The following is a 12909-nucleotide window of genomic DNA, read 5'->3' as shown; positions in this document are numbered from 1 at the left end:
CATAAAGCTGTCCACACTAGAAGACAGGGAATCATATGGATGTGCAAAATCGAAATTTGTTTCAAGGCAATTAGGCAAATCCCAGATTTGACCAGTGCACAGTGATGTTAAGCAGACCAACAAGACCTTCCAAAACAAAAGCCAGACTTGAAAGAAACAGGGCTGTGAGCTCACCCTTTAACGCCTTGCTCGCTCTTCTGCATATGAATTGCTTTCCTCTTATCAGTGATCTACCACAGAGGTAACAACAATATACCTCAAAATACAGCAGAAACTAAAATTTACATTCTGGGCATGGTAAACAGAAGCACAAACAAGTACACAGTTTTCTAGAAATGGAGCAGAGGAAAAGGGGTATGAAGCACATCTCCTTTCAATATATTTCCTCAGTAAGGTTTATTTATTTTGTCTTCCAAACTAAATAGTAAATCTTACAAGACTATTTGGTAACACTCAGGTCACTGGAATGTAGCAATCTCTCCTAGTGCTTGAAGAATAAAGTGTTTGGGGGGATTGCTCCAACAAAAATTAATGTTCAAATATCCTTGGATTTAGTTTGTTGGACAGGGCCCTTTCATTCAGTCCAGCTCATTTTCAGATGACTTCCATGACAACCACAGAAATGAAGATGACACAAGAAAAATTGCAGCTAAAACAACTATGCAAAGAATAAAGGCAGCTCTGGAAAGAGATATTAGGTCTGATCAAGTCTTCCAGTACGGAAGGCAGAACTGTCTTTGGTATCCAGCAACATTAAAATATTTTTACAGCACTTTGCAAAAAGCCCAATTATTGCTAACATAGTCTTCTGAAGTTCCACAGTTAATCACAGTTATCTAGACAATGAGCAATTTTTGTACCATATATAAATTCTGCTTTTTCAATTAAACTTTTACAAGTGGTTACCACTGTCTCCCACAGCTTAAGACCAATATTAGAGATTTTATACTAAAGTCTCTGTCATTTCAGACATCTGAAAGACTTTCTTCAACCTCTTCTCTTCAGAACAACACTTCAGAAAAGAAATGATCTGCAGCAGCTCAGGGTGAGTCAGCAGTGTGTGCCCGGGCAGCCAGGAGGGCAAACCCCATCCAACACAGCAGCACCAGCTGTGGTTGGATCACCCTGCTGGATTCAGCCATGGTGAGGCCCCACCCTGAGTCCTGTGTGCACTGCTGGGCCCCACAGGTTGAGAAGGGTGGGAAGGTGCTGGAATGGTCCAGAGGAGCAGAACAGAGCTGGTGGAAGGGCTGGAAGGCACATCCTGTGAGGAGCGGCTGAGGGCTCTGGGTTAGTCTGGTTTGGAAAGGAGGAGACTCAGGGGTGTGATCTCATTGCTCTGTAGAGCTTCCTTAGGGGGACCTGGAGAAGGTGTGCTGGTCTGTTCCTAAGATTTCCTGGAATCCTGTAGCAGGAAAAGTGGGAATGGTTCAAAGCTTCATCAGGGGATGTTCAGACTGGACACTGGAAAATCTTTCTTTACCAGGAGAGTGGTCAAACACTGGAATAGGTTTCCCACAGATGTGGGTTTTGCTCCATGCCCATCAAGTGCCTTAAAAAGAGGCATTTGGCCAAACTTAACATTTGTTCAGCTGTGAATTGGTCAGGCAGTTGTACTGGATGATTTTGCCCCAACAAAATAGTCCATTCTGGTCTGAACATATACCAAACCAATCACCCAAATTTCCATCATCACAAAACCTCCTCTTCTATAACCCTGCAAATATCAAGCAGTATTTGTATACTGCTTGAGTGGAATACAGAGAAATTCATTTCCTTAAAATTCAGTTCCTCTGGGGGGGAAAAAAAAAAACCTAGGTAAAGATTAATTCAAAGTTTCACCATAGAATAAACAGCATTTTGTGTCAGTTACATACTATGAGCTATCAGTGACGGGGATGTTGCATATACACCAATCCTCAGCACTTTGTTTTAGGAATGTAATTTAACAAAGAATTAGTAAGTATACTATACAGTAATTCCCACATGTCCAGGCATGAGCAGAAGCACATAATAACAGTACACAGCATGTCAGAACATTAATCGTCTCGTTAAAGGAGTCACATATGACCTGTAATACAGTAGAAAACATGTATTCCTTTGTATTAGTGTATTAAGGAATAGCATTTACTTCCATTTACTTTAGCATGTGCTAAAATTACAAGAAGACAATGAGGAAGCCTAAAAAAGTTCCTGCCTGAGCATAATCTCCCTCCAGCTAAGCTGTGGGGGTTGAGAGGAAAAGCAACAGGGACACAACCTATTTACATGTAGAGAAGAGTGACTACTCGCCTTTCTTCCCTCAACTAAATAATGAATGAACACTAAGGAGCTTCATATTTCCAACAACACTTCTTTAATAGCCATGCAACTGCTAAATTCAAGCTTTCCCCCTGGCTTACACAGGTATATGAAAAGAAGACATATGTTCTGAACTCTTTATCTCAAGTATTTGAACATAAGGTAAAATACTATGTTACTGATATTCGGAGCTACTCATACAGTCGGGTTGTAATTCTTACATTAAGAATTTTTAAAGAACCTCTAATAATAATTTAGTAATGTAGCACATATCTTTCATTGAAATCCCTCAGTTCTACAGAGCTAAAGCATTTCTGCATAAGCATAAGAAAACAGAAGAACAAACAGAAGATAATTTGTTCAAATTCACTGAGGAAACAAATGATAAAAAGAGATGAAACACACAAATCTCACATACTCTAGCTTATTAGGAAACACTGTTTTTCAAGGATTCCCTCAAAGATTTCACCTTAAGCTCCTAAAGCATGACATGACAATTTATGCAATGATGGTCAATATTGCACCAAAAAGAAAATGACCACAAAAGAATCACAGAAAAGCATTTCCTTTCCAGTTTATATTATACTTACCTTTATATGAGCTCTAGTGACAGCTTAATAAGTGTAAGTAAAAAAAAAAAAAAAAAAATCTGTGGCAGAGTCCAAAGTGAAAGCAAGCTTGCAAATGAAAGAACACACTTCTCTGGCACAAAAGAGTCATATTTCCCCCCTCTTCAGCCCCCTCTCTGACTACTCACACTCAGGAATAGACACAGAATAAAATCTTCAGAATAGAGATGTATTTATGGCACTAAGTACACCTGACAGAAAAAGAAAAATGTATTCTTCAGAAGAATAAAAATAACTTCATGACATTCACATCAACATTTACACCTTTTTGTTGTACATTATTTTAACACACTCCCACAGACACTTGTCCCTGGAGTCCATTGACAAGGTTTCATGCTATTCACAGGCATTAAATCAGGCTATTCATTCTTTGCAAACAAGAAGAGATAAGTTTCCTAAGAAACATCTAGAGCAAAGACTTTTGTCATTCACTCAGTCAAATTCATTCTGCAGCAACAATTACCTATGTGGGCACTTAAGACTGAAGACAGGGAACAGACCTTCAAATTGATGAGACAATATTTTGTGGAATTTTCAGTCAATTATTCCTGCATATTTTATGACGATTTACTTTTTAGTGTGCTACAGAGGATCCTCTGACTTGTCAATAATGCCTCTGCCAAACTCATTCACAAAAACCTCACAATTTTGCCCCTGGCATGAAATTACAGCTGTATTTTTCTCTTACCTTATGGGAAAGGAGCTTATTATAAATGTGGTCAGTTGGTGATAAATGAGAAGTTCTTATCTACAGCATAGAAAAAAAATACTAGCTAGTAGTATGTCTCTTGGCCTTTTCTCCTTGGACACTCATATATGTCAATTTAGCTGATACTTTATTACAGTCCTATCTGGAATACTTCAATACTGTCATGCAGTTAATCAAGATTCATAAAAAAAGCCATGTCCAGTGAATCTACTAATAGGGAGGAAGGACAGCACTACAATTTGACTTCAGGAATCAGAAGCCTAAGAATCCAATTCTCACTTCTGACACACCTGACACACTACACTAAAGAAATCATTGAAGTTAGTTAAGTAAGGCTCATTCTGCTTCACCTCTGCAGAAGCCTGATTAGATCTGCGATTTTAAGGAATGGTACATTTACTTATATACTTGTTTACTTAAAAAAAGAAAAAAACACCACCCCAAACTAAAACCAAATATCTGGTAACATCAGTTTTACTCCATTTACAATTTTTTAGAAATTATTCTTCTCAAAGGTTTACAAAGTTTCTTTTGCAGCAGTAGCTTCGTGGGCTTTATTTTGTAAGATTACCATAATGATGCTGTGCAGACTACACTTGAGCAAGTAATCTGTCTTTAGACCATCACTAGTAAAATTATGAAACTATAACTCGCAGTATTGCTTAGAAACATAATTTCTATTGGAAGTTAAAAATGCATGAAAAAGTACTATATCACAACCCTGAAACCATATGCAAGGCTGATAGTTATAAAACTAGAAACCTCACACAAACACCATCTGACATGAGTCCACCCTTTATCATTACACAGAGTAAAAGCATTCTTGAACAAATTTTAAAGAAGCTGTAATCAAAACTCTCAAAATTCAGAAATGATTGTGATTGTTAATATAAATAATCTAGACTCCTCTTCATTAATTTATTACTTATGTTTAATGAGTTTAAGATTAATATAATACTAATAAAGAGTATTTTGCACCTCCAAATCATCACATGCCATTTGTCATAGCCATCAAAATCAGTATTTTTACTGTAATAAAACACATAACCAAGTCTTACTAATTTTTAAATACTCTGCAATACTTGCAAAGTTATTGTCCCTCTCCAATGACAGGATATTTAACATACTGTACATTCCTGTAACTTAGAAGGCAGACTAACTGCATGGTCCTTACGTGTTCTTGGGAGCTGGTAGTAAGTGTCACCAAGTCTCAAGCACAAAGAATTTTCTAATTTCCATAGCTTCATGAAAGGAATTAAAGATTTTTAATGAGTATTATCATTGTCTTAATTTTAATAACATTAACAGAATTTTATTATAGCATTAACTGAAAAATATGATCTGTGAATATCCTTCTTGGTGAAAGCTGAATTGTTTAAGATTTGATTTTTGAGAGCTGTTCTACCACCTATACATGTAGTAAGATCTTTACAAGCTGGCATAGTTTTGTGCATTTTACTAACCTGTTTAGATCAGGTTAGTACAAACTAGGCTGTATTCATTAAAAATATTTTTTTAAAAAATCATCTGACAAATCAAAGACTGAAGATTTTTATTTGGGAACAATCTTGTGCAATATATACATCTTCCTATAAATGCCAGAAATTATTCCAAGTATATCAAAAGATTCTAACACTTTCTGAGTTTCAGGAAAAACTTGTTGCACCTATCTCTTTCACCCTTCTCAAGATCCTCCACCCAAATGTCTTTTGAAAGGCATCTTTGCCTAAAGCAGCACCTTCACAATTGTAGGGCATTATACTGAAACACGTCTTAGGGAAAACAAATTATAGTTTTAAAGGCACACTGAGCACCCAAGGCTGTTCCACTGGTGGAACAACTGTGCCCAGTGCCTTCAAAGGGGTATCTTTTGTTGCTGTAACTCCTCATAACATCACCCCAACTCCCATCAGTGTCCCTTATGACACTTTCACCCACGGTATCCTGTAGTTAATTTCATGTGCACCCACCCAGTTGGTCCACATGCACATGCTGACCAGATGGAATCACAGAATAATACAATGTTAAGGAGGTGGAATGGACCTTACAGATCATCTCGTCCCAACCTGCCCTGCCATGGGCAGGGACGTCGCCCACTAGACCAGGTTGCTCAAGGACATAGGCAACCTGGCCTTGAATGCTGCTAGGGATAGTGTATCCACAACCTCCCTGGGCAGCCTATTCCAGGGTCTCACCACCCTAACAGGAAAGAATTTCCTCCTGATGTACAACCCAAAGTTTCCCTCTTTCAGTTTGAACCCATTGTCCCTTGTCTTATCGCTACAGTTCCTGATGAAGAGTCCCTCTCCAGCTTCTCTGTAGGCCCCCTTCAGACACTGGAAAGTGGATATGAGTTCTCTGCACAACTTTCTCCTCTCCAAGTTGAAGAGTCCCAAGTTTCTCTGCCTGTCTTTGTAAGGGAGGTGATCCAGTTCTGGAGGACTACTGTCCAACAACATGGGTAATTATCAGTCTTCCTCTTTGACCCTCCCTTCAAATTTTAGAATATATATAGGTATAGAATCACCATAAAACCTTTATCCTGCTTCCAAACTTGGTTAAAATCATCATGTTCAATCCTTAGCAGCCAAAGACATGGAGAGGCAAAATCACACACATCTCACTTCCTGAGGAAACTAAGATAAAAAGCACAGAAGTTATTACCAAAACTTGATCCATGCAAGTGGACACCCTTCGGGATCTGCTTCCGACTCCGGCTTTCCCAGAGCCATGTTCTCTGGAGTCAAGTCTCTGCCGAGGGGCCCAACCCCGCAGCGCCGCCGCTGCCCAGGAGGTGGCAGCAGTGAGCACCCGCCCCGCCGCGCCAAACGCGCGCGAGACCTTCCCAGCAACGCCAAAACCCAGCGTTTCCACGGATTTGGCAGCGCCTCGGGACGCTGTGCCTTCAGCCATGCCTCCAGCCCTGCTTCAAATATCGTACGGTGGTCAATTCTCACGGCACAACTTTTCAATCTTGAGCAAAAAAGGGAAGATGAGCATAAACCCAAATAATGGAGCAAGTAATTAATGTAACTCAGAACATAAACAGAATTAATTTATTGGGCGCAGAGAATAAAGCGTTCTTTTCACAAAAGAGATGGGGACAGCTTCAGATCCTTCAATTACATATCAGAAAAAAAATCCCAAATTCTGAAGATTCTTCAAGTTTTCAAAAGTCCCTCACTAGACTGTTACATCACAGTACCTTTACCTAAAGGATTCTTCAGTCTGAGAGAGTGCATTACTCCATTCTAGTTATTTTATTTAGTTATTCTCCCACATGAAAAATGGCCATTCAGAAAATTTTTGAGAGGAGTGGAAATTAAATTACCTGCGTTTGTGAACCAAACCTAAAATTTAAAATGTCAAATTCTCCCAGCACTTACGTTTTCCCTAATCTTTAGTTTAAATAAAAGGCCAGCAACATTTTCTGACAGTATTCTTTAAAAGCCTACTCTACTGGAGTTCCTCCACCACAGCAGATGTCAGTGTCAGATCACGAAGTACAAAAGTTGGCAAAGTCTGCTGAATCAGAAACAAATCCCCCTCCCTATATTAACCATTTAGGAAGGAATCCGTGTATTATTGTTGCACCGATCTTGCACATAAATCACAAAATGACCTTTTGTCACTGTTTCCTCCCTAGAAGGAGGGGGAATAGCAAGACGCAGACAACAGGTGTTGATGTCTCTCTCTCTGCAAATGTTTTCAGTATCCGAGAGTACCAATACGGGGAATACAAGAAGGCCGGACATGGACTTTTTACCAGGGGGCACGTAAATGACAGGACAAGGCTGAATGGCCTTACACAGAGTAAATTTGGGCTAGATGTTAAACTTTTCACCCAGAGAGTGGTGAGGCACTGGCACAGGCTGCCCAGAGAAGCTGGGGTTGCCTCATCCCTGGAAGTGCTCAAGGCCAGGCTGGATGGGGCACGCCAGCACGGACAACACAACGACCACAGGAATGAGGCACGCAGCAGCTCGGGCAGCAGCTCTCAGGACGTGGCGCAGGCCGGGCCCACCCCACGGCCACCTTCCTCGGCCGACCTCAAAGCCCCTCCGGCCCGACGCCTCGCTGCCCATGCCACCCCTTCCCCGCCGGGCCCGTCGCCGCCACCTCCCGCGGAGGGGGGAAGGGAGGGCGCGGAGTGCGGCGGATGATCTGCACTAACGCACCCCTTCCCGCCACGACAGCCCCCGGCCCGCGACCACCGAGGCGCGGCCAGCGGAAGTGCGACGGGCGAGAAGCCGCTGCTCTCGTCTAGAGCCCGGACAGGTCCGGCCGGAGCTCCCGCGCCCGCTCCGTCCCGTCCCGTCCCGCCCCTCCCCACCGCTTACCCGCGCCCGCCGCGCCGCGCCGTTGGAATTTCGCGCGCGCCGCCGCCGCCCCTGAGGGCCGCGCCTGCGCAGGGGGGCGGGGTCGCCTGTCCTCTGGTGACCCGTGACCCCGCATGGGCCGCCGGAGGAGCGGGTGTTAGGAGCGGGCCGGGTGGTAGGAGGAGGGTGTTCCCGCTGAGCGTGGTTGTCTCTGGCTTAGGTGTGCCGGTACCAAGCTTGTCTGAGTTCAAGAAGAGTTTGGACAATGCTCTGAGGCACATGGTGTGACTCTAGCAGATGTCCTGCACTGGGCCAGGAGGTGGACTTCCGTGGTCCTTGTGGGTCCCTTCCAACTCTGGATATTCTGTGGTTCTTTGATTCTGAATCTGTGGTTCAGCCTGCTCCTGCCGCACATACTTGGCTTCCCGACTCAGACACGAGACACCAAGAGCCAGGGGTGGGACAGAAGCCCTGTCGGTCTTCAGGGCCGGTGGGCTCCCAGGGGTACGTAGCAAAACTGAAGCACCTCTGTTGCCTGCCCACTGAAAACTCACTGGGTGAACCAGCAAGATGGGCAGAGCCAGTCTGACCCTGCGTGTGCAGCTCAGGAGTGGCTCCACAAGGAAACCAAAGGGACATGGTGGCCCAAGTGTGGGTTGGGCCTTCTTGGCCACTGTGCACCTAATGCTGGCAGTGGCCAGGCCAGGGTGCCTGCCCACAGTCCTTGTCCTGGGCTCTGACCATGAATGAATAAAACCCTTTACTACTTTAGGTAATACTAAGTGCAAAATATGTTAAATTTTCACTTATTTTCAGTTTTCTGAACATAGCAGGTCCTTGTATCCCTGTGAACAAAATGCTATCAGTATGAGTACTGACATAGGGTAAATAAGAAATTTCGTTTTGAATAAACTTGGGGTTGGAAATAAATATTTGATTTACTGAAATTTGTGTTGGTGCCAAAATGAGAAATATAGACAGGGTGAACCCTACTGTCCCTCAGTTTGTTATAAAACATTAGTAATGAAACTACCAAGACCTATACTCTGACCCTGGTCCTCAAAGCAGTCCTGCTGAAAATACTAATGCTACGCAGCCTGACTACTTGGTACATTTTTACTCATCCCTCTCTAGCCCACTTACACAGTCATACTTAATCCAATTCCTCTCATTCTTCCTCTACAACTCATCTGCTCAGCTCCTTCTCCTGTTTACCCTGGTAGTTCTTTCACTCCTGCCTGGTTTACCTCCATGTTCACCATCTGCAAAACAGAGCTGGTGGGAAGTTGCTACTTTATTTCCACCCATAGTTTTGAGAAGCCATCAGCACACAGAATTCTCTGTTTCCTAGCACCTTCCTCCAAATATGTATTCTTATACCACCTTGTCCTTATTTCCTCCATGAAGAAACTGGATAGTAAGGCACTCATAGTGCATTCCTGCCTCTGGATAAACAAAACATTATCTGAAAGAACAAAGTCACTAAGGCAAAACACTTTCTGTCTTGAACCTAGGTTGAATTTTTGGTTTTAAGATGGATTTTAAATTAAATTAAAATGACATGATTCGTCTGAATTATAGGCTAGCTTGTATTAGACTTGTATTAAAGATTTGAAGTCTTCTTGAACATATGATTGCTGAAGTTCAAGTTGCTGTTTTTCTTTTCACAGTTTTACAAGACCAGCTGATGTTCAAACTCCTTACTCCCATTCAGCTTTCATATTCTTGCATTCCTGCATTCTTTTCTTTTTTTTAGAGGTTGCGTCTTTTCTGATCACCACTGTTTTCAATTTTCTATAAAATGAGACATCCCTGTCAGTAAAAAGCAAATTCAACCTACCCATAGAGTGAAATCCCCATGCATTACTTAAATTACTTTTTTATACTTCATCCTATCAAATCAGAAACACTTGATGAATTAAAAGCTTGTTTGTGAAAATTTGAAAGTTCTTTCTTGGGAAACAGCAACTGGTCATCAGGCAACCCATCAAGACAAACTTTCAGGGATGTTTCCCATACACCTAACACATTTGCAGACCACAGTTTGGAGCTTTGTATGTAATGCCTGTATTCACACAGTGAGTCCAGTGCATAACTCATGTAACTCTCTTAATCATTCTACTCCTCTTTTTTGTCAAGTGAAAACATGGGAAGAATTTCTACCATCGTGTTAACACTTTCTTAAATGTCAGCATTATTAGTTATTTCATTCATGACACTTTTTATGGTTCCGGTACGCTGGAAGAAGATTGAGTGGAAAAATTTGATAACATAATTTTTTGTGTTTCTGATTGAACATGTTCCAGACTTGTCCAAAGTGTATTTCTATCCCGTAGTCAGAGTAGCAAAAAGCTGCCTTTGTTAATCAGCTTGATGTTTACACCATCAACTTAGGTAATTTTGTTGCTGCTCAACAAGCCAACTGCACAAAAAGTTCTCATGCACATCTGAACATATGGCTGAAAATTGTTGTAATATACTAGGAGGTGAAAAAAATAAACCAAATAATAAAAAAAAAAAAAAAAGCCAAACAAGGGGATTTAAGGAAGTCATGGGAAAGGGTATAATAGACAAATATATAAAAAATAGAAGCAAATCAAAAACAAAGATGAAAGTAAATTACTAATATAAATAAACTCCAGTAGGTGGAAAGAACGCTTGGTAATATTACCTTCAAAGGACCCTCATTTTAGTCAAAAAATAACTGTCAGTGATACATATAATGAAATAGGTAGTACAAATCAAGTGAATGCCAATACAAATGTTATGTTACTTCAGACAGTCTGTATTTATTGTATTTTTTTTTAACCTCAATATCTTGGTTTGGGAAGACAGGTATCTGCCAGGTAATAACAAAAAAAAAAAAACAACTGCAGTTTCCTTTGGAATGGAGAGTGTAAACCCCCCCCCCCTTTTTTTCTTTCTTTTTCAATTATAAATTACAATCAGAGGCTCTTAGGCAAAGATTTGGGAAATAGGAATAGCAGTTCTTTACTAGTATGTATTACAAAGCAAACAAACACAAAAAAAACCCACCAAACAACTACAGCATTAATAACAAACAAAAACAGTACCAAGAACCTTGAGGGCTTTGTTTCACAAAACCCAGGGCAGTTTGGTTTCAGTGTCCCTGCAGGATCCTCAGAGTGCCAAGCTGAAACAGTGGAAAAAGTCCTGGGCTGGTAGCTGGGATGGCAGGGTGTCCCGGCAGGCAGGGGCAGGATGTCCCGGCAGGCAGGGGGTGCAGAGTCACACTGTAGCAAGAGGAGCAGCGCCGAAGAAGCCGAAGGCGAGGCAAGGCCAGCCCAGCTCCCGCGAGTGGCAGAGAAAACTCAGGATTCAGGTCGAACCGGTGATAGTAGATTTCCCAGGACTGGATCCCTTTGGCCACAGGGAAACTCTTCCAGACAGCAACAGCCATTCTCTCTCTCCCCGAACGCCAGAAAAAGAAGAGCCCGCAGCTGCCTCAAGCTCTTTTACCTGCGTTACCTCCCTCTTCCACCTTTGTCCACCTCTTTGTTTCGGTTAAGTACTCTCAAGTATCGAACACTTGGTCTCCTTGGTAACTTATGGGGAAAAAATTCTTTAGAGAAAGAAGGAACAAACCTAACCCCCAACACAACATATTACATTGAGTTTAAACTGTTAAAATATATATATATATATATATACATGTAAATATGGATACAGCCACATCGTCATGGGTAGTTCACCCCAAAACAAGGTCCCCTTGAGGTATGCATCGGGTCTCTCCATCCTTTTGCATCACCCACCAGGTGCAACCTGGTCCCTGAACAAAGACAACCCCACGGATGGGATTGTCTTTGCTGGAGGCAGGATTAATCCAAACAGTTTTTCCCAGCATACCTCTCATGTGTACCACTGGAACCTTATCTCTCTCTGTCGTTTGCAAGGGCTCAGATTGGGCAGGACCTGCTCGGTTGGTGGAACCTCGGGTGTTCACCAACCAGGTGGACTTTGCTAAATTAATATCCCAATTCTTGAAGGTTCCCCCAGCCAGTGCCTTCAAGGTAGTTTTAAGCAGGCCATTGCACCGTTCAACTTTTCTGGCCGCTGGTGCATGATAAGGAATATGGTACACCCACTCAGTGCCATGTTCTCTAGCCCAGGTGCTTATAAGACCATTCTTGAAATGGGTCCCATTGTCCGACTCGATTCTCTCAGGGGTGCCATGTCTCCACAGGACTTGTTTTTCCAGGCTCAGGATGGTGTTCCGGGCAGTAGCATGACGCACAGGGTAGGTCTCTAACCATCCAGTGGTGGCTTCCACTATGGTTAGCACATAGCGCTTGCCCTGGTGGGTTTGGGGAAGGGTGATGTAGTCAATCTGCCAGGCTTCCCCATATTTATATTTGGACCACCGCCCACCATACCATAAGGGCTTCACCCGCTTGGCTTGCTTGATTGCAGCACATGTCTCACAGTCATGGATAACCTGAGAAATACTGTCCATGGTTAAATCCACCCCTCGGTCTCGGGCCCACTTATAGGTGGCATCTCTGCCCTGATGACCCGAGGCATCATGGGCCCATTGAGCTAGGAACAACTCTCCCTTGTGTTGCCAATGTAAATCTATCTTTGACACTTCTATCTTGGCAGCCTGATCTACCTGCTTGTTGTTTTGGTGTTCCTCATTAGCCCGACTCTTGGGAACATGGGCATCTACATGGCAGACTTTCACAGGCAGCTTCTCTACACGAGTGGCAACGTCCTTCGATTCATCAGCAGCCCAGATTGGTTTTCCCCTACGCTGCCAGTTGGCCTTTTTCCACCTTTCCAGCCAGCCCCACAGAGCATTGGCTACCATCCACGAATCAGTGTAGAGGTAGAGCTTTGGCCACTTCTCTCTTTCAGCAATGTCAAGGGCTAATTGAACAGCTTTGAGTTCAGCAAGTTGACTTGATTCCCCTTCTCCTTCAGTGGCTTCTGC

The 12909-nt window shown here is 42.6% G+C and overlaps 1 protein-coding gene across 1 annotated transcript in view; it reads right to left on the bottom strand.

Moving 5' to 3' along the window:
* The window catches only part of FANCC (FA complementation group C), a 79362-nt gene extending 71365 nt beyond the window's left edge, over positions 1-7997 (bottom strand). Inside the window, exon 1 of the mRNA XM_066181710.1 lies at positions 7980-7997. The gene's annotated coding sequence lies outside the window, so the exon portion shown is untranslated. The remainder of the gene's footprint in view (positions 1-7979) is intronic.
* Positions 7998-12909: the final 4912 nt, after the last annotated feature.

The sequence above is a fragment of the Chamaea fasciata genome, unplaced genomic scaffold, assembly GCF_029207755.1.
Source record: "Chamaea fasciata isolate MVZ Bird 193981 ecotype frontalis unplaced genomic scaffold, bChaFas1.0.hap1 SCAF_4, whole genome shotgun sequence".
In the NCBI taxonomy this organism is placed as follows: domain Eukaryota; kingdom Metazoa; phylum Chordata; class Aves; order Passeriformes; family Sylviidae; genus Chamaea; species Chamaea fasciata.
This window is presented reverse-complemented; position numbering and strand designations above follow the sequence as displayed.